General features: G+C 45.9%; 1 long non-coding RNA gene across 2 annotated transcripts in view; it reads right to left on the bottom strand.

The window, feature by feature from the left end:
- Positions 1-2,027: 2,027 nt before the first annotated feature.
- Positions 2,028-22,165, bottom strand: part of LOC113604529 (uncharacterized) — a 32,602-nt gene continuing 12,464 nt past the window's right edge. Inside the window, exons 3-5 of one of the 2 annotated variants that reach the window (XR_008297319.1) lie at positions 20,031-20,181; positions 4,088-4,157; positions 2,028-3,953 (exon numbers count right to left, since the gene is read on the bottom strand). This is a non-coding gene — a long non-coding RNA (uncharacterized LOC113604529). Of the gene's footprint in view, positions 4,158-20,030; positions 20,182-22,165 lie in introns of both variants that reach the window. The other variant, XR_008297318.1, reaches the window with a different exon arrangement.

Raw genomic sequence — 22,165 nt, 5'->3', positions numbered from 1 at the left:
TTGATAATACTCACATGCTGAACTAGCACGCGGTATAATAGTCAGTGATAATGTCGCTCGATGTCTACCCTTAGAAAGAGAATTTAGAGCATGAATCAGTAGAATAATAACACTCCCCAATTACATGACACTTTGCTTTATAACTCCCCCCCACCCCATAATATGGATCTCTCCATTTTATTCTTTTATTAGCCCCTGGAGGGGAGAGTCACCAGGGCTCAGGGAAGAGAGATTACTGTAGGTGGTGAAGTCAAGATTTGCATCTTACCCTTCTAGAGCACTTCTCTTTCCGTGGTGCAGCTTCCTAATGAGCACTGAGAGTTTTGTGAATGGGGGGGAAGGAGGTGTAGTAGCTGTACCTCGGGAAACAGCTTCGTGAAAAAACAGAGGAAGAACTGAGGGATGAAAGTCAAACTCAGCCGGAGCCTTGATTATGCTTTTGAGGCCTCAGGGTGACCTGGGACAAGTGCCTTAAATATCCACTGCCTCTGGTTTTCATCTCGCAGGAGGGAATGTTAATTCTAGTTCTTTCCACCTCATCAAGTTTTTAAGTAAAGAAGGAGCTAATGAATATGAAACTGTTTTAAAAGGTATTAACTCTTTTCAAAATGTAGGCACTGGGAGATGATTTTTGAAATAAAGTATATTGCTAGTTAACAGAAGCACTTGGATCAAATGAATGTACTCAAGGCCTAGGAGGTCCAGTCTACTCCTGGCCATTTAGATGCCTCCAGAAACCAGTGATGGAGCGGGCACCCGGTCTCTGTGCCGTTTCACTTGCATTTCCCTTTTGATGCTAAAAGGTAGAGATTTACCTTGGGAAACTCCTCCCTCTGGATCCAGACAAGAAGGGAGCTTCATCAAGGAATCCACCCTCCCTGGGCACGGGCACCCTGCACAGAAATCGGAGATTGAGCAGAAGGTTATGGTACCTAAGAAGGGTTGGTGCCCATCAGCCTGCAGTGGAGGCTCAGAAGAGGACTCCCTGCCTCCAGTCTTCCGACAGTTCCTTACTCCTCTGCCTGCCCTGCCTGGTTTCTCAGCCTTCCTTTTGATTCTGGAAATTCTCCCACACCCTTGTAGGAAATCCCATCCATGCCCTCTTAGGGGTTGTTTTACACCACTGAGTCTAAGAGGGGCTTGCCAGGTCACCATAGTTATCAGGACAGAAGATTTCTTGAAAGAGGGACTATTAGAACCCCGTCAATGTGTAGACACGAACAACCTGTTCTTTGAGTTGGCCAGGGTTAGTCCCAGCAACTTGCAAAGAAAACACCCTAACAGATCGCTGCAGCCAGAGGAAGGCGGACAGAAGAGTGACGATCAAGAAAATCAAACCGTTTGGTCACCTAGGAATCTACTGCGGAACAAAAGGCAGGCAAGTCAGGTAAAAGACCCGCTAATAAGTCTACAACCACCATTCTTGAAAAAGTCTCCTTTTTTCTTCCTTTGCCAAGTCCATAAAAGTTTAAAAGATCAAAATAAAAATATTACGGTTATGACAAAAATTAGTTTCAAACTAAATTACACTATATGTGTGTGTGTGTGTGTGTGTGTTCTAAAAAATTTTTTGTGTGGCCACGTAAAGAGTACTGTTTAGTGCTATTAGTTTTATAAGAAATGTACTAGTAACTCTGCTAAGGAAGTTGTCAACTTTTTGTTTTTTTAAACTTTTTTTAAAATGTTTATTTTTGGCAGAGAGAGAGAGAGACATAGAGCATGAGCGGGGGAGGGGCAGAGAGAGAGGGAGACACAGAATCTGAAGTAGGCTCCACGCTCTGAGCTGCCAGCACAGAGCCTGACACAGGGCTCGAACTCACAGACTGCGAGATCATGACCTGAGCCGAAGTGGGACGCTCAACGGACCGAGCCACCCAGGCACCCCAGTTGTCAACTTTTTGTATGAAAGTTAACTCTGAGGGCGCTTGGGTGGCTCAGTTGGTTAAGCGTCTGACTTCAGCTCAGGTCATGATCTCACGGGTCCTGAGTTCGAGCCCTGCATCGGACAGCTCGGGCCTGGAGACTGCTTTGGATTCTGGGTCTCCCTCTCTCTGCCCCTTGCTCCACTTGCTCTCTGTCTCTGTCTCAAAAATACAATATTAAAACAGGAAGGAAGGAAGGAAGGAAGGAAGGAAGGAAGGAAGGAAGGAAGGAAGGAAGGAAGGAAGAAAGGAAGGAAGGAAGGAGGGAAGGAGGGAGGGAAGGAAGGAAGGAAGTTAACTCTCTTCAAGACTCGGTTCTGCTAAAGTGTATTTGATGGTACGGGGTCATCACAGAATGAAATAGCAAGGAAGAACCGCTTTCCAAAACCTTCGAAATGTCCTGGAATCAGATAAATAAATATCTAGAGATACTTCCACAAGACTGTTCAACAGCCAGAACATCAAACGTGAAAGGGAAATTCAACAGGTTCCCTGCACAATAAAATCACCACCCTCATTTAGTATCACGCTGTCTTCACACCTAAACATTGACATATTCCCTCTTTCAAGAAATCTTCTGTTCTGATAACTACTGCAACCTGGCAAGCCCCTCTTAGACTCAGTGGTGTAAAACAACCATTTTCTAATGTTCCCAAATTCCGTGGGTCGGGAATTTGGAGTGTAGTGAGGACGGCTTGACTCTGCTCCGGGATGTCTGATGATGCCCAAGCTGGGAAGCCATGGTCATGGGGGCGAGAATCGTGTGAAGGTGCCTTCCCTCACACGTCCACCGAGAATGCTGACTGTCAGCCAGGACCTCAGCTGGGAATGTCAACCAGAGCATACACAAGTAGGCTTTCCATGTGGCCTGGGCTTTCTCGCAGCCTCAGGGCAACTGGACTTCTCACGTGTTGGCTCAGGACTTTTTCCATGATATCCCAGCCAACAGGGTGGGAACTCAATCTCATTTTCTGGGCTAGCCTCCGAAGTTACACGGTGCCATTTCTGCTGGGCCCAAATGAGTGACAAGCCCATTGAAGAGAAGAACACACCAACTTCCACTCTGAATGGGAAGAGTAACAAAGTCTCCTGATAAAAGACCAGGTGGGATGGGAGAGATTGTGTGGCCACCCTTGGAAGATACAATCTGTCACATCATCAGGGATCTCTTCTTTCCAGCTAGAAATAAGCTCTCCTTCTGTAAATTCTCACAACGCTCTATTTTCGAACTGAGGCTTACAGATTTCCATCTGACACTGTAATTACCATGGAACATGGGCCATCTTCACCATTCGATGAGCTCCTAGGGTTTTCTTTCCTTTTTTTGGATCTTCACGGTACCTTACAGAGCTCCTGGCACTTAGAAAATGCTCAATAAGGTTTACTGAAGAAATGTGGGTTTGTTTTTTTTTAATCAGTTTCAGATGGGACTACAGCTGACCCTTGAACAGCACAGCGTTGGGATGCCAAGCCCTGGCCCGATGCAGGTGAAAATTCACATAGAAATCCTGACTCCCCCAAAACTTTACTAATAGCTGTCAACTGACCAAAAGCCTTATAGATAACATAAAGCATGGATCAATATATATCTTGCATGTGATACGTATTATATACTGAGATCTTAACAATAATTCCCAATTTTGTGTTACTTTTTAGAGTATTTCTAGGCTATGTGCTTCACCTGGGAGTTTTTTCAAATTGTGGCAAAATCTCCCCCAAATTTCCCAATATATTTATTGAAAAACACCCGCGTGTTAAGTGGACTCACACTGTGAGTTCAAGGGCCAACTGTATTAGCTACCTAGGAGACACTCACAAGTGCTTTTGGAAAGAAGGGAGGGATGAAGGAAGGGAGAGCGCGAGGGAGGGAAAGGCGTGGGGGTAGGGGAAGATGATGCAAGGCAAACAGGCAGGCATAAAAGTTTGAAGTGAATCGTTCATTCTCGAAACATTTACATTGCTGCATTTAAAATTTTCTCCGGAGGACAAAAGATCCAGTTCTCCACCTTTCATGTACACAGCTGAAGATCCCTAGGGAAAAACACACAATCACGCTGACAGGTGTCATTTCAAACCCAGGACCGTGAACATCAAGGAGGCACTTGTGCCATGCTTCCCTAACCCATTCGTGTCCCTCCCTTCCCTCACAGGTGTCTATTTCATACCTTCTCCTCTCGTCTCAACCTTCAACCTCTTCTCCAACATCTTTGTTTTCGGTCAGTGACCTCCTTCCTTCTGTGAACAACAAAACGATGCAAAGGGAGAGCTGCACAGACCCCACCCCTCTCATCGTCCAGCCGGGCCTCCATGCAGAGGCCCTCTGTCTTCCCACCGCTGCCATACATGGGCCATCTATGCCCCATTCCAAAGCCAGTCCCGCTGCTCTAATGCTGGACTCTAGTCCCACCTACCATGATGCTCCCAGAAGTCCCACCCCCGTCCCCCTGCACCAACAATGTCAGTCGTTGTGTCAGTATGCTGGTATTTCTCCCTTCTTAAAAAGATATCTCTCTTCACCATAATTCACCAACGGCCCATTTGTTTTCTGTCCTTCATAAAAAAAAAAAAAAAAAAAGTAGTTGAAAGTTGTTTATACTTATTGTTTTATCTACATCTTCTCAAAGTGTCTCTTAAACTCACCCCAACCAGGTTTTCACCCCTACCACAAAATGTTCTTGTCAAGGTCACCCTTGGGCCATCTCAGGACCAAATCCAATTTCCAATCCCCAGTCCCCATATTGCTTGACCCATCAGCAGCATCCGATGCATATCCGTAATTGACTTGGTTTCCAAAAGACTATATTTCCCCCTCCCCCCAACTACCTCCCCGACTCCCCTTCTGTATCTCCTTTCTTGGTTCCTTCTCCTCTTCTTCTTTGCGTTTAATGTTTGGAGCTCGAAGCTTAGACCTTGAATTCTTCTCCATCTCCCCTTGTTACCTTGTCCAGTTTCTAGTCGCAAAGCTTTAAATTACCATCTCTACGTGGGAAAGAGCTCCCAGAATTTATCCCCATCCACAACTCTTGTCCAAACTCCAGACTCAACATCTCTGCTTTAGATGTCTAGGAGGTAGCTTGTACTTAACGTGCCCAGTAGTGCTCGTGTAGTCTCTCCCACCTCAGTTGATGGTAAACTCCAATCTTGAAAATGCTTACACCAAAAACACTGCAGTCCTTCTTGCCCTCTCTTACATTTTATATCCATTATATCGGGAGGTCCTGTATCCAGACTGTGACCACTTCTCTCCACCGTTTCAAGCTATTACCATCCCTTGGCTATTGGAATTGCCTCCTAACTGGTCTCCTTCCCCCCCCCCCCCCCGCCAGCTCCTGCCTCCCTACTGTCTGTTAGCAACAGTGCAACCAACATGGTTAGTTAAAATATCAGTCATATCCCATCTCTCCTCTGGTTAAAGCCCTGCAACACCTCCCCATTTCAATCAGAGGGAAAGCTAGAGTCTAAACAATGACCAACAAGCCACTACATGGCCCGACACCTGGTTACTTCTCTGACTTCACCTTTTATTGTTCCCCGCCTCCTCCACTGGTCTTGTTCTTTACTTTGAATATTCCAGGCATGATCCCACATTAGGTCTTTGCCTTGGCTCGTCCCTCTTTGTGGACTGCTCTTCTTTCGAATATGTGAATGACTTATTCCCTTATTGCCTACAAATCTTTATTCAAATGCCATCTTTTTTGTGAGTCTACCCTGAACACTCATTTCAACCTTCAGTGACCTGCCCCTGGGCATTCCCAATCTCTCTTACCCTGCTCTGTTTCTTTGGTATCATTTATCATTGTCTAACAGACTATTTAATTTCCCCATTTATTATTTATCATGTCTACTGTTTGTTCTGTATCACCCCCTGCTAGAACATAAGCCTCAGAAGAGCAGAGCCTTTTGTCTGTTTTGTTCACGGACGTGTCGTGAGCCCCTAGAGTACTGCCTGGCACATAGTAGGTGCTCAATGAATAATTTTTGAAAGAATAGTGTGAAGACAAAAATCTGTGCAGAAATGGAGTAGAAGAGGGGCACCTGGGTGGCTCAGTCACCCAGAGTGTCTGACTCTTGATTTGGGCTCAGGTCATGATCCCAGGGTCATGGGATTGAGTCCTGCATCAGGTTCCGCGCTCTCTCTCTCTCTCTCTCTCTCTCTCTCTCTCTCCCCCTCTCCCTCTCCCTCTCCCCCCTCCCTTCCTCCCTCCCTCAAAAAAAAAAAAGAAAAGAAAAGAAAAACAGAGTAGAAGAGAACTTACATGGTGTGATTTTAGGGACATTGTGGCATTTCTTTTGTCCCAAAGTAGCTTTCCCAACACAATACCAAGGCGTGACCACCCTTCCTTCTCTGGCTTACAAGTGCCACCTTTAGACTCAGTCATTATTAGTCCAGAATAGTGCAGTCAATAGCTAAAACACACACTCATTTTGATGTGTTGATAGCAGCTCATAGCAAAGTTGGGTTGGGATTGGCAAAGAGGTGAGGGAGACAAGAGACAGGGTGTTAAAGTCAAAGGGCATTGGACTGCAGTGTTTGGCCGGCTCAGTCCAGAGAGCATACGACTCTTAATCTCGGGGTTGTTAAGTCTGATGCCCACATCAGGTGTAGAGATTACTTAAAAATAAAATCTAATAAAAAAGGGGGGCACTGGACTTTGGAAGAGTTCTATAATCTCCTTTCCTCACCTGAAAAACTGAAGAGGTGGATTGTGATCACTGTGTTTCCTCCATGCAGTGAAGTACAATAAAAAGCCATCTTATTGGAAGGCAGGCAGCTAGACTCAAATTCTAGCTTTCTCACTCAGAAGCCTGAGAACACCACCTAACTTCCCTGTCCGCCCTGACCAATGAGCAACATGAAGGCTCCCAGACCATGAAAGACAATGCCCGGGGTGTGTCCTCAGAAACAGAAGTTAAAGGATTTCAGAGGCACTGAAAGATAAACATGGCTGCCTCCATCATTAAGCCTTGCTCTGTAGTCTACATATGGCCAAGACAAACATAGTCTCCCCGGTCTTTAAAACATCGTAGTGTTACAAAGAGGACATGTGACATGGAAAGGGGCTAAGACGCTCTTACCTTGTCATCCATTTATTAACTGTGACTATGATGAAAACCTAGAGGGAAACATGTCCTTACAGTAGACCCTGGGGCCCAGGACTATAACTTTAAGTCAAAGGAGACTCAGAGGCGGTACTGTAAAACCCAGCCAGGCCAATCCCCTGGGGTCCTTTTAAGGAACACAGGCATCAGAACCATGTGTCCGCGGCCCTATGGCACAAGTCAAAACAAGTCAGCTCAACAAGACTTTCATTTAGAGCTAATTCACCCTCTCCTGTAAATAAGGTCTAAGGTAGTCATGAACTGGCTAATGTAGCTTGTTCATATTCTTCCAAAATTTTTCATGGACTAGATCACTTTCAGAGTAGCTACAGTCAAATGGTACCCAACAAACGTCCCCTCTCATGCTCTTCCCCACCCTCCCTTCCTGCCTCCCTCCGTGCCTCCAAGATTTGGTGTGGAAACCATCTACCATTATGTGTAGAATCAAGAAACTAAGGCGGTGTTAACAAAAAGAAGCCAGACACCACAAACTGCATCCTGTATGATTGCCATTTATACGAAGTTCAAAACTCAGCAAAACTAATGTAGGAGGTGAGAGGTCAAGGTCATAGCTCAGTTAGTGGTGGCTGCTATTATAAGCACCTGCTAGGGAGTTTCTAGAGTGCTGATAATGTTCTCCCTCTTTATCTGGGCGATAGTCACATTATAATATACTTTTCCATAGGTTCATACTACTTCATGTAAAAAACAAACTGGGAAGTGTTTTTGAGGGAAACAGCCTCCTTCATATTATCAGCGAGCCCACAGTTCAATCACACTACAGTGAATATGGTGTCTGTTCTGTTCCAAAATTAAGTATATGGCCTACAGAAAAAAAAAAGTCACAAAAATTAGTAAAAAATCTATCATACCATCACATATTTGAAAATCAGCATGGGGGCACCTGGGTAGGTCAGGTGGCTGAGCGTCCGACTTCGGCTCAGGTCATGATCTCATGGGTCGTGACTTGGAGCCCCACATCGGGCTCGCTGCTGTCAGTACAGAGCTCGCTTTGGGTCCTCTGTCCCCCTTTCTCTGCCCCTCCCCTGCTTATGCTCTCTCTCTCAAAAAATCAATAAAACATTTAAATAAAATAATGGAAAGCAAAAAATAAAAAAAAATCAGCTTGGAGGTCTATAATATTCTAGTATCAAATTATTCATGTCTCAAATAGAAAATCTCCAATGTTCACATTTATTTTTAAATTTTGTTTTTTTGTTTTAGAGACAGCATGAGCGGGGAAAAGGGGCAGAGGGAGAGAGAGACTTAAGCAGGCTCCACACCCAGGGTGGAGGCTGACATGTGGCTCAATCCCACAACTCTGATCATGACCTGAGCCAAAATCAAGAGCGGACATTCAACCGACTGAGCCACCCAGATGCCCCACAAATGTTCACATTAAGGTGGCAGCTACTGCCTACTAAAATACTGACTATATGCAATGCAGGCATTCAATCAGCGTTTGAAAGTTTTGGCAAAGCCAAAGCACGGCCTGAGAACAAAGGAGAAATTGAATTCTAATAGATGTTCTGAGATGTGTTGCTGAGAAAATCCCATACTGTAATACTTCAACAAAGACTGTGGTATGGAGGGGTACCTGGATGACTCAGTAGGTTAAGTGTCCCACTCTTGACTTCGGCTCACGTCATGATCTCATGGTTCCTGGGGTTGGAGCCCCATGACAGCATGGAGCCTCCTTGGGATTCTGTCTCTCTCTCTCTCTCTCTGCCCCTCCCCTGCTTTCTCTCTCTCTTTCTCTCTCTCACAAAATAAATAAAATGAAGATTTTAAAAAATTGTGATATGGAAACTCTCCTCCCTGCCCAGATTCTGAACCAGTGAGTATGGAGAGATGCCTCTGGTGGAAGAGAAGAGAGCTTCTCCAAGAGAAAGAAGGAAGGAGGGAGAAACTCACCAAACAGGTAATTTCACAGCATCTTCTATTCCCCCGGGGAAGGAATGAGCCAAGGCCAAGAAGGCAGCACTGATGCTCTTCTAGTCTCAGGGAAGGAAGCATAGTGGGGTCCAAACTCCCTCACTCACAGATACTAAGATTTGATTAGTAAGTTAAAAGGTGCCTTTCAATGAGGTGGCTGTTGCTAAAAGGACATTCCACAGATCCAGTCTTCCACAGAGGTGGGTGCCGGCCCCAGTGCTGCTTTTTCCTATCTTTCCCCAAATGTTTTAAGGGGACCATCCTGGGGGGCACCTGGGTGTCTCAGTCGGTGAAGTGTCCGACTCTGGATTTCAGCTCAGGTCAGGATCTCAGGGTTCTTGGGTTTGAGCCCCGCACCGGGCTCTGCACTAATAGTGTGGAGCCTGCTTGGGATTCTCTCTCTCCCTCTCTCTGCCCCTCCCCCGCTCCCTCTCTTGTGCTCACTCTCTCAAAATAAATAAAATTTAAAAAAAAGAAAAGGGGAACCATCCTGGAGTGCATGAGGGGTGCCCTCGTGGAATCCGGAGAGACGAACTCTGTGCTGGGCAGAGCTGGGTGACAGGTTTATGACAGCAGGAACTCGGGGGCCAGAACAAAGGAGAGGCAGTGTGATAAGGAGCCAGACCTGCCTGGGCTCAGGGACCTGCCTGCTCAAGTACCTGGAGCTCCACCAGCCCAGGCAGGGAGCATAAACTCTGTGTGTCTCAGGCTCCTCACCAGCAAAACAGGATAAACACAACCATCTCATGGGTTTATCAACAAGTTTAAATGACCGTTATGTACATAAAGCACTTAAAACACCTGGCACACAGAAAATGTTATACAATTTTGGCTGTTATTCATATCATTGCACTAAATAATAATGTAATATAAAAGGCAGGACACATTTGGAAGCCTGGAAATATACATGCTTTGGTTGTTTTGATTTGCTTTTCTAACCGATCAAGGGAGAAAGTTAATAGGGATGCCCAGATATATTAGTTGAACCATGTAAAACAGGTGATTTGGGGCCAGTTGTGTTGTTGTTGTTATTGTTGTTGTTGTTTCTTGCCTATGCAACAGCACTTTCATGTGATTTGAACTATTATCAAGAGGGGGGATATGAACGTGGGGTTTTTCCTGTTTTTTGAACTGTCTGGGCCCCTCTTGCACCCAAGGCCAAGAAGTGCTTATGGATTTGCAGTCCCAGGGCTCAGCCATTAAGCATCCTCTACCCTCAGATGCCGCTGGCAAAGGTGTGCAGCCGGCCACAGCCACACTGGGAGACCCTTTCTTCTCGCCTGAGCTTTCAGGTGGGCAGGGAGGTGGAGAGAGCCCGAAGGCATCCATGGTTTTACCCCAACTATTTCACGGGGCTCTTCAAGTCTGTACGTTCGTCAGACTGAAAAAAAAAAAGTGACGAGACCTCCTTCTACTGCAAGTCCCAACCCGCGGCTCAGGATGCCAGCCTGGCCTTCCTACAGTGTACGGACCCAGCCTGTTTCACAGTGCACAGTTATTTTTTCACTTGATCCATGAAGGTATAAAATAAATATGAAATCTTCCTCGCCTATCCTCAATAACTGACCCCTTTCCCTAAAATTAATACTCTTAAAGGTTTTTTTTTAGGTATTTAGCCTAAAGAAGTTATGTTTTTACCTGTATTTTTTTTTTAAGTTTACTTATTTATTTTGAGAGCGAGACAGAGAGAGAGAGAGAGAGCTAGGAGGGGAGGGGCAGAGAGAGAGGGAGAGACAGAATCCCAAGCAGGCTCTGTACTGTCAGCACAAAACCCAATGCTAGGCTCGAACTCACAAACTGTGAAATCATAACCTGAGCTGAGATCAAGAATCAGATGCTTACCCGGCTGAGCCACCCAGGTGCCCCAATATTTCTTTTTTTTTAAAAAATCTACCCAGGGGCGCCTGGGTGGCACAGTCGGTTAAGCGTCCGACTTCAGCCAGGTCACGATCTCGCGGTCCGTGGGTTCGAGCCCCGCGTCAGGCTCTGGGCTGACAGCTCAGAGCCTGGAGCCTGTTTCTGATTCTGTGTCTCCCTCTCTCTCTGCCCCTCCCCCGTTCATGCTCTGTCTCTCTCTGTCCCAAAAATAAATAAACGTTAAAAAAAAATTTTTTTTAAATCTACCCAAATGATGGGATCTTCCATGCATGCTGCTTTTCTTTCTTTCTTTCTTTCTTTCTTTCTTTCTTTCTTTCTTTCTTTCTTTCTTTCTTTCCTTCCTTCCTTCCTTCCTTCCTTTCTTTCCCTTCCTTCCTTCCTTCCTTCCTTCCTTCCTTCCTTCCTTCCTTCCTTCCTTCCTTCCTTCCTTCCTTTCCTCTCTGTCTCTGTCTCTCTCTCTGTGTCTCTTTCTTTCTTTCCTTTACAACCTACTTAGAAATCTATTCATTATGTACATGTAGGAGACCACCCTGGAGTCCACGAGGAGCCCCCAAGGAGTCCTAAAGATCTGTTGGGGCAATGGTCAGTCATGTTGTAACACTACTAACAGTCCTATCATAAAGTAGATAGAAGGCTCAGAGGCTAGAGAAGTCTACCTGTGGAAAATCTGCATAGATGTTGCCCTCAATGTTTTAAAACAGTTTTTTTTCCCCATGACCTTCCATGTTCCTTCCAGTTTTTTGCTATTTAAAATGTTGATACGCTATTATCTTTGGCTCAGAGATGCACTATTTTTCGGACAATCTGCTCCTGTGCAGGACACTCCAGTTATTAGGAAATGTGTCCTTGATTTGATACAATATCCAACACTTTTTGAGTTCAAAGTATTGGTCATCAATTATAACTTCAGAGTCAGAGAGACAAAGAAGCATGCGGAATAATGCACTCTCAAGTTTATAAGTCATTGCCAGTTAAGTATTGCACATGTATCCCTGGCAGGCTTGACAGATTTAACAAATAAAAATACAGGACACCCCGATGGATTTAAATCTCAGATAAGTAATGAATAACGTTTTTGGCATGAGTTTGTCCCATGCAATATCTGGGGCATAATTATACTTAATAAATATTAATTGTTTATCTTAAATGCAAATATAACTGATGCCCTGTATTTACCCGGTAAGTATGTACCCTTGGGTTTCTTCTTTCAGCTACAAAGGTCCAGTTCCTGTGACCATTTTCCATGCAATTTTATTCCCAGATCCTCTAGCACTGGGACATCTATTTGTTAAAATTTTTAAGAACTGGGATATATTTTAAAATTGGGACATCTAGAGCTCGCTTCGGCAGCACATATACTAAAATTAAAATTGGGACATCTAAATTAAAAAAATTTTTTTGTTTATTTTTTCAAGTTTATTTATTTATTTTGAGAGCAAGAGAGAGAAAGCATGAGCAGGGGAGGGGCAGAGAGAGGAAGAGAGAAAGAATCCCAAGCAGGCTCCATACCATCACCACAGAGACTGAGGTGGGGCTTGAACCCAAGAACCATGAGATCATGACCTGAGGCAAAACCAAGAGTCAGACACTTAACCTACTGAGCCACCCAGGTGCCCCACAGCGTGTATTTTCCTTAATGCAACCCTAGACTTTCATAATGTCACTCACCCTTGAAGTTTCTTCTCTCCATATATATTTTTTGTAACTTTGCCAAATTGTTGGATTATCTTTGAGGCTTTTATAGGAGCCAAAGCAAGCAGGTTTCCATAAAACGGACACTCTTACCGCTGCTCAATTATTCATTCGCCCGATGGTGGGAGCTGGGGCGTGGGCAGTGGATCCATTTGTTTTGACACTTTGACTACCAGTTTGGATGGGCCGCGCTGGTTGTTGATGACGGTAAACAGAAACGGTTCAGAGTAGGTAGATTGGGCTCCCGATTTTAAGCCACGAAGCCAGGGGATTAAGAGAGGGAAGAATGGGGAGCAAAGGGGAAGGCAGAAGTCATAAAGGAAAGTGGAAAGAAAAGGCACGGGAGAGGACTCATTACTCTTATCCCTGCTCCTGAGTCCCTAACCCAGGTCATTTCTTCCTTTCTTTTTTGTTTTCTAATGTTTTATGTTTTGAGAGATCGTGCACATGAGCTAGCACAGGGGAGAGGCAGAGAGAGAGAGAGAGAGAGAGAGAGAGAGAGAGAGACAGCTGATCCAAGGCGGGCTCTGCGCTGTCAGTGCAGAGCCCAACGTGGGGACTCAAACTCACTGTGATATCACAACCTAAGCCAATGTCCGATGCTTAACCAACTGAGCCACCCAGGTGCCCCTAACCCAGTTCATCTCTATCAGGCAATCATTTTCCTAAATAGCCCTGATAAAACAGAATTCTAGTAACTGCAACTTCTTCTCCACTCAACAATGCCTCCTGAAGATAATTCCACGTCCGCACTCACAGACCCACCTCACTGTTTTCACTACTGCATACAGCGTCACTGTATAAATAGACGACAATTTATGTAGACCGCCATCAAGGTGTTTAGCTTTATTGCCATTATAAACAATGCCGCGAGACATATCCTGGTTCAGTCATTCTCCTGCACATTCAATGGGTTTTTGTAGTGTAACTTCTGAAAAGTAGAACTTCCAGGCCAAAGAAAATGAACTTTAATTTAAATAGATACTGCCAATTTGGAAAAGGTCTGGAAGGTAATGGTCTGTCTTCCGGGGAGGGGACTGGTGTGACAGCCAAAAGGAATTTTAGCCTTATCTGGAATGTTTGAATTATTTTTTCAAGAACGAGAATGAATTCACTTATTAATTATGTAATGAGAATAATTTTTAGAAAAGAGATTTTAGACACAGAATACATCAATGGCTTAAATAACCTTGAGAATGAAAGAGATCCAATCAACCTGCCTGGACTCTAAGGGCCCAGGTGATAACAGAGGTGATAACAGCTGTCCTACTGAAAGGAGCTCAGGCTTGCTAGATGCTTCTCCCCAACTCCACATCACACACCATATACACAACACACACCATGCCCGCATCCTACATGCCCCCCACATCACGTACCACATACATCACACACACACACACACACACACACACACACACACACACACTACATGTATACCACAGACCAACCCCCATGCCTCCACACACACCACACATCACACATCCTACCCACACGAACATACACCACACATACACCCCACAAACATACCACACAAACACACTGTCTGAAAGGCATCCTTGCGTGAGCCAAACCTGGTACAAGTTGTGCTTGACGGAGTTAGGGTTTCTGAAGGAGAAACCAGTGAGTAGCTTCCCCTGAGGAATGAAACGGGATTAAATCCCGTGAATTTAAACACAGAATTAACGTAGAGGCCAAAATATCTTTATCAAGCTGATTCTGTAGGTTTAAGGATATGGTTTCCATCTGAGACTGGGTGCTCATACTAACATGGAATTTAGAACTGTAGAACAGGCCAGACACCCCTACCAGTCAGGCCTCCCCTGGGTCCCTGCTCCCATCAGTGAGGGTCCCAGCAGGATTCAGAAGACACTCTCAAATTAGGATAATTCAAGGAGAGTACATCAGAAGTATGGCGGGCGAAAGTGCTCTGAGGTGAAGTTGGTGCTGTCGGGAAAAAGCTCTGAGACAGATCAGCAGGCAGGAAGTCCACTGGGAAGCATTCGCAAGCCCCACACGTGCGAGGGAGTAACAGAGGTGGAAGAAGCAGAGGGAAGGGTTGAAAGGCCGGGACGTGGCAATTGAAGCCCTCAATTGATCCAAGGACTGGGATGAGCCTTCCCAGATGTCCTGCTCGCTGCAAGCGAGATGGGCCATTACTCTGACCCCACACTGGACGGGGGCTGCCTCTGGGGAGCGGGCTGTGACCTGGGGGGAGAGTGACCTTGGCTCTCTTTAGGGGAAGGCAGCTCCCAGAGAGGGCCTCGGCCGAGAGGCCCGGGTCACCGAGTCACGAATGTTCTCTGAAGCTGCGGGGATGGTCTCCTCTGTCCAAAAGGGGGATCTGGCAGCTCAGCCCTGGGCCACGTGGATCCACGTTCTTCAAAGGTAAGATCTGGGAACAGCTCCTCCTGGATTCTGGCTGGCCTGTTTTTCTGGGTAAATTTCCTCTTAAGGAAGGCTAGTAACATGAAATACGGCTGTCGTCGGGGCAGCTGGTCTCAGGGTCACCGATACACATCATCTCTCCACTCTGCGATTGCTTTAGACGCGTCTCGCTCTCAGCTAGCACCGTTGTGGGTCTAAGGGGTTGACCTGGTGGGCTCACCCTGACCTTCATCAATGACATGCTCTGAGCCCGTGGTCACCATGCCCTTCTCAGGCTGTGGCCACTGCCTTTGTCTATTTATTGTTAAAAATGAGTTAAGGGTGGGGCGCCTGGGCGGCTCAGTGAGTAAAGCAAAGGACTCTTGACTTCAGCTTGGGTCATGATCTCATGGTTCATGGGATCAAGCCCCTCGTGGGCTCTGTCGCTGTCTCTTAAAACAAATACACTTTTAAAAGAATGGGTGAGGGAGTTCCAAGAGACACCCCAGGATGTGACAGTAGCCCTACCTCCTCCTGATCATCCCAGTCTATTACCCCTGCTTGGATGGAGATTATTTCCCTTGCTTGGAAGACTCTGGCACAAAGGTGAGTCAGCAGATAGGGCTTAAAGCTTAATGTGACACCTGCTGAGTTTCCTGATGGAAATGTTCTCCTTCTGGAAAGTGAGGTATCTAAACCCAGAAAGCCGTGAAGTGCAGTAATGCGAAGCAACACTGCCCTAAGTGGGTCACTGGGAATGATACCAGCAAAGCCACACCTCCTTGGTTTCCAGACTCACACTTGCTACCTACTGGTGACACAGCCCCATATCATGGTGGTTGATGTAGGGTGCATTCAGTGTCCTGAGGATGGGGCCCATCCTCATAGCATATCATCTCTAAGCTGAATCCTCAGTGGCTGTTAAGAAGCTGTTTCATTGTAGCCAGCAACTTCTGAGTGACACAGTAGGTGACCAGACCAGTGGATCCCACGGTCATGTGCCCACTGCCACACCTCTATGTCTACAATTGAGTCAGTCCAATGACGTGGGATCCTGTGTCAATCAATTGAGCGCTCTACAAGCCCTTTGATAGTCATGCTGGTGGATGCCTCCAGGCAGAAAAAGCAATCCTATGTCCGGTGTCCATGTTAATTCAGTCAACATGACTTGCTGCTCCTTCAAGATGGCAGCAGTTGAATGTAATCACTTACCGACAAGTCTCCACAGAGAATGATGTCAAGTTAGCAGCTCATTATTGGTCTCTATCCCTAGAATGTTGGGCAGATCACCCGTGGTGAGAGGAAACCCATGCTGTTAGAAACCCATGCATAGCTTTCATCCCTGCCACCATGGCACAAAGCCCCTTTTGCCAGTATTGGAGTGTCCAAGGATTGACATCACTGGCCAAGGCATTTTCTCAACTTGGTTGTTTAGTGTCTCCTCCATGGTGAATGGATGCTCTCTGTTGAGCATTCACGTTTAATTGGAAGTTTGCAACATATCATGCTCCCTCCCATAGATGCTTCCATATCCTTCTTCCCCAGACTTCTTTGTCACGTCTCCTCCAATCTTTCTCCCTCTGGATCACCCTCATCAAGCAGACAAGCCCTTGATTACTGACCATGAGCCCATATTTATTGTTCCTTTGGCTACTTGTCTCTCAACACAGTGTGGCTAATCAGATACATCTCCCAAATCCCTGTTGAGAGGATTTCTCTTCACTCTTTCTTTCAAGCAGCCCCTGAACAGAGCTACAGGACAGCAGCCTACTGTCAGCTTACAACAAACACTAAGAGCCAACTCATCTGAAAACTCTCTTTGGCCTTTTACCTCTTTCCTCAGTTGGTCACAGGGGACCTTGTTGGGGGAGGTCATGGAGAGGACATGGCTGCTGGTTGAGCCATGAGCTGGACCCAGGCAACTGAAGGATCCTCACCCCCACCCCCTGTCCATGGAGTGTACGTTCTGCCCATTTATTCTGCCCATTTGTTTTATTGTGTAAAATAATAAAATAGGGAGCCTGGGTGGCTCAGTCGGTTGAGCGTCCAACTCTTGGCTCAGGTCGTGATCTCATAGTTCACGAGCTCTGTGTGGAGCCTGCTTGGGATTCTCTCCCTCTCTCGCTCAAAATCAATAAATAAACTAAAAAGAAAAGAAAAAAAGAAAAAAAGAAAAGAAAGAAAGAAAGAAAGGATTGTAAAATAGAAGCCATTTAGTTAATTTTTTGAAAGAGAGGAGTGGAATTCATTCTATTACCTTACAAACATGGCTCTCCCTTCCACCCCATCCCAGGGACACTGACAACAAAATCACCTAATAACAATCAGCAGCCTCGCTGCATCAGAGGAAGTGAGATTCTCACCTATTTTGGCTGCCAGTCCTTAGGAGTAAAAGCCTAACAGGACAGGCTGAAATTCACTCGCAGGCAGGGGAGGGCTCTCGTCTGGGAATTACGTAATCGCCCGCAGGGCAAACAGCCAGAAGCCAAATCTGGCAACTCACCAGGGCTTGCTGATTTCTTCGCCTGTCTGTTTGGCCCTTTGGCACACTGCTTTTGTTTTGGTTTGGGATGTTGTGAGTGATGTTTTGAGCGGTGTGAGTATTCTCAGGTCTGCCCCTTCCCTTATTGGGGGAGAAGAAGAGAGCTTCCTTTGTTTGTGAAGCTCAGTAATGATCTAGTTCTTTCTACCGCAGAAGGTGTCAGAGAGTTCAGGGGTTCAAATTTTAATCTCGCACCACTGCGGGTCCTTCTGATGAATTTGTGCTTTAATTTTTCATGCAGGTCTCAGCACCAGACATCATATAAATAAATGAATGCATAAATAAAATTCATGAGGCTGGCCCAGGGATTTGAGGCTGGGAAGCCTTGCTGAGTGCCAGGGACGAGTTTTAACATCAGAGCTTCCCCATCTTATTATTCTTACCTACGCAAAACTCCATAATGAAGGAACAAAGTAGGTCAGCCCCAGCTGTATTGAAGGAGGACAAGGTGAAAGAATTATCAAAGAAATGCAAAAGCCTGGCGTGGCCATCAGGAGTGCACACTTCTGCAGTGTTTTCTGGTTTTTTTCTTTCAGTGATACTCTGGCCAACCAAAAACATGCAGTGGATTGACTTCTCCACTGTCATCAAAGCAGCAGTCATAAATCTGGATTCCTAACAAGGTTTGTGTGGAAAAGAGCAGTGGGTATTCATGACAACTAAAAGCACTGGGAACCTGTGTGATGTTATGCTTGTGTCTTGGGGTTTTGTTTTCCTGTGTAAAATAATAAAACAACTTCAGTTTCCTCTGACCTCCCGAAAGCTGCTTTCTACGCTTCCTGAAAGCGAAATCCACGTTTGGCTGGATTCTACGGACTCTTCCTTGGGATTACCTGCATTCAAATAGCTCTACCAGTCTGCAAACTTTTTGTTCTGCACAGATGTAAACAAAAACAAAAACAAAGGTTTTTGGCAATTTGCCATCCTAAAAAGGAGCTAAAGTCAAATCCCACTTTAAAGAAAAGTGGGATTCAGGGGCGCCTGGGTGGCTCAGTCAGCATCTGACTTTGGCTCAGGTCATGATCTCATGGTTCGTGACTTTGAGTCCTGCTTAGGGCTCTGACAGCTTTGAGCCCGGAGCCTACAGATTCTGTGTCTCCCTCTCTCTCTGCCCCTCCTCTGCTCATGCTCGCTCTCTTTCTTTCTCAAAAATAAACATTAAAAAAAAAATTGTTTAAGAAAAAGAAAAAGTGGGATTTGAAAGACAAATGTAATGAATGAAGACAGAAGAAATCATGGACTATGGGTTTTACTTTTCAGAGGGTTTCCTCCAAGAGAGGTCCCCCGTTAGAAAACATTTGCTGAATATTGAGGCGCCTGGGCGTCTTGGTCGGTTAAGCGTCTGACTCTTGATTCCGGCTCAGGTCATGATCTCATGGCTTGTGGGTTCAAGCCCTGCGTCGGGTTCCGCACTGAACGGTGTGGACCCTGCTTGGGATTCTCTCTCTCCCTCCCTCTCTGCCCTTGCCCTGGGCACATGTGCGCGCGCGCGCGCGCGCGCACACACACACACACACACACACACACTGCCTCCCTCGCTCTCAAAAATAAATACTAAAAAAGAAAGAAAACATTTATCACACAGATATAGTCTTAGCAGAAGGACGCACAAGGTCCAAATCAGCCCTTCCTGAAGGCAGGAAGCACTGTTTTCTCTGGTTCTGAAGAGACGCAGGTAAAGCCAGGAGCCTTGCACCCGAAACGCACCTGACCAATAAGTGTAAATTCCCTCCTCACTTACCTCCTTTCCTACCTCCATTTGGAGGGCCACCTGATGAGGAAACCAGCTTCTACACTCATGCCCGGGAAACCTGAACCCCACAAACCCCTTCTGCCAAGCGCCTGGGAAATCATGTCCTCCTGTTTGGTACGTACCTGACAGGCAGGGTGACCTGAGAGTTTTATCCCCCAAAGAGAAGACACCTGCTTTCTTCCTTTTCCCTCCACCTCCCCATCCCCGACCTGCTCCCTGGAAGCATCTCTGTCATCTGACATAATACCATGTCCTTATAATACTAGCGTCCTTATCGTTAACACCCCTGCAAGATCCTTTTCTCCTCTTGATGTCAATTTAGAAAGAAAAAGATCCTCAAAGGGGAAAGGTGAGAAGTGGAGCAGGTGATGTGAGAGCAGAAGAATATCCCCTCTCACCAGGCTGCTGTCCTCAGGCCATACACACACACACACACACACCGTGAGCCCCCTCCTGTGCCTCAAACTGCAGAGGTAAGATGCACATCCTTTGAGGTCATGAGCTGGCTTCTGCCCAGCCATCCTCTCATCCCCCACGAGAAGCAGCTTCCTATGTCTAAAGGTATGGGCAGTGCCCCACGCAGGGCCCTAGAGACAGGGTATAATGGAACGGTCCTGGGCCAAGTCAGATGGGCAGCCTTATCCCAGCTCCCCACGGATGCGCAATCTTGAGCAAATTACTTAACCTCTTTGAGCCTTTATTTTCTCCTCCAGTACATGTCATAGTAACACCTAGGTCACAGAGCAGATAAGAGGCTCAAGAAGATAATGTATAAAAAGCTTCTAGTCTGGCACGCAACAGAATCCCAATAAATATCAGCCCTTTCTCTCACACACATACTCACACGTAAGGGATGGAAAAGTCAGGAGAGGAGCACACGCAGATGTGTACAGAAGTCACTCAAGTTTCACAGGCCATGGCGTTGTCCGCTGTAAAGTCAGTAGGCTGGGTGCCATGATTTTGATGACCCCATGGAAAACCGAGGTGATCCATGACTGAGGGAGAGAAAAGAAATAAGCAGCAAAGGAATGGCAGACCTCAGAGCTGGATGGCAGGTTGGATCACAGTCTATAGAATCCCCAGAAGACTAAGAAGGCTGCCCTAGAGGGGATCACAAGGGTTCTTTCCGGTTTCCTTTAAGACTCCAATCCCAGAGGCAATCCCAGAATTCAACCTGAATAGAGCCAACTCAACAAACGTGTGTAGGTAACAAGTTCAATGGCACACCTAAAAATGTTGCATTGAGATTGGAAATGCTGCTTCCTCCTTGGCTCCTGTCGCACTTTCTGTTGAGCAAGAGGACAAGAGGTGGACAGATGGAAGGGAAGCATGGAGGAGAGGTTCAAGCAGATCCCTGTCCTACAGACACCCTTCTCCAGCCTTGCACCTCAACCCAGATTCTTTGAAGAGTCCAAATTACTGGGACCTTGAAAACACATCCAAGTGTAGATTGCAAATATGCCAGGGAGTTTCACTTTTGACACACAGATTCTGGAGGTAATGCACACTTATCAAATGATAGGAGGACTCTAGCCTCCCCTTCCATCTTGGAAATGGGTCATTTCATTTCCTTTTTACCTTGAGAATTTACCCTTTATTTCATATCTGATACAGGTGAAACGAGACAACTGTCAGGTCAGAGATTTCATTATGATGTGCAGAAGGGAGTGAAAAAAAAAAAAACAGGCATCGTTCAGAATGGGCACCCACCCCACTCTCGGGTGCCGAGAGGCCCAGCTTAGGAAGGTGGACACAGATCTCCCTCCATCCACTTCCAAAATGTTTAGGAGCTCAGGTCCAGGGTTTCTGTCACTTTCTTCCTCGATGTATAGGAAGATGTATAGGACATGAAAACTCAGAATATGTCTGTAGCTACCCTCAGCATGGCCAACCCATCTGTTCTAAGTGGTGAATGATTAGAGAACATGGAAGAAGAAAACAAGCCAGATGTCTTTTAGGGTAAGTGTCTCTCCTTTAAGTTGAGCTGGAGATCGGAAGCTGGAAGTTGAGCTGGGTGGGAGTCAAAAACTGGGTGGTCCTGAAGAACTGCCAGCAACCTACCCATTCAGTGCCTAGTAGATATTCTAAACAGCAAAATGTTTTACATTTTTGAAAAGGGTGCTGGCTTTGGATTCAAAATCAGTTTCAATTCAACAACATTCTTTCCCTGTCTTGTATTGTCTATGGGACATGGAAGGTTGCCTGCCCGTAAGTGAGTTGAGGGTCGCCTTTGGTGCCTTTTGTTGGAGATTCACAAATGGTGGGGGATTTTGTTTCCCTAACTCTAGGCATTATAGGTGCTTTGTGATGTGGCATGGTAGAGTCAGGGCAGCTACGTTGTACTCATTTAACCTTAAGATCGAAAGCTCTGTGCATTCCCTAATGAACACCTGACTCTCTCCAGCCAGTATCACATACAATGAGGCCAAACACTTTTTGCTGGCAGGTTCAAAAGAAAAAAAAGGAAAGTGGGATTAAGTCCAGAATGTGTTTTCTTCACTAGGCGACTTCTCAGCTCTGCTTTCTCTCATTATAAAACTGCAAGAAAGTGGCAAACACAGAGAAAATAAGGATTTCTGGTACAGTAGGTATTATGGAGGTTTTACCCTGCTAGCTAGAAGAATAATACATTTTTTTTACAATTTCTTCAAATTCAGGCTCTGAGTAGGCTCACTCATACAAAACCGGACCCCACATTCCAATCTGTACCACGTCCTATCAGCTGATTCCAGGTGTCACACTCAAATGGTGTGACCTTGTGGGGAGTCCAGTGGTATGAAGGCTGGGAGGTCCAGGTCTCAGGAGCCAGATGAGCCTGTTTGATTTAGTGGCGGTACCAATCTGATCCTTTAAATTGTTTCCTAGCAGAATGTAACCAGCTCTTTTGAAAGTCAGTCTGACTGTAATTTGCTACTAATTGTGGTGTAAAATGAGCTACTCTGGGTCCAGCTGATAGCAAAACATAAATTCAAGTGGCTG

The sequence above is a fragment of the Acinonyx jubatus genome, chromosome A1, assembly GCF_027475565.1.
Source record: "Acinonyx jubatus isolate Ajub_Pintada_27869175 chromosome A1, VMU_Ajub_asm_v1.0, whole genome shotgun sequence".
Taxonomy (NCBI): domain Eukaryota; kingdom Metazoa; phylum Chordata; class Mammalia; order Carnivora; family Felidae; genus Acinonyx; species Acinonyx jubatus.
This window is presented reverse-complemented; position numbering and strand designations above follow the sequence as displayed.